Here is a 278-nt window from a genome sequence, read left to right on the forward strand (position 1 = left end):
CACAACACCAGGTTATAGTCCAACAGGTTTAATTGGAAACTCACGAGCTTTCGGAGCGTCGCTCCTTCATCCACCTGATTGGAGAGATGTGAACACAGTCAGAGATAGAGACAGAAAGAGGAAAGGCAGCAGCAGGCAGTGATCTGAGTGGAAACAGGGAGAGACAAAGGCAGAAAGCAGAGAGATCAAGGGTAGGATTGAGGGAGGGGAGAGATGACATGAGAGATTAAGGGATGGGGAAGAGCGTGAGGGGAAGAACGTGAGGGGGGAGAAAGATT

The sequence above is a fragment of the Chiloscyllium plagiosum genome, chromosome 9 (assembly GCF_004010195.1).
Source record: "Chiloscyllium plagiosum isolate BGI_BamShark_2017 chromosome 9, ASM401019v2, whole genome shotgun sequence".
In the NCBI taxonomy this organism is placed as follows: Eukaryota; Metazoa; Chordata; class Chondrichthyes; order Orectolobiformes; family Hemiscylliidae; genus Chiloscyllium; species Chiloscyllium plagiosum.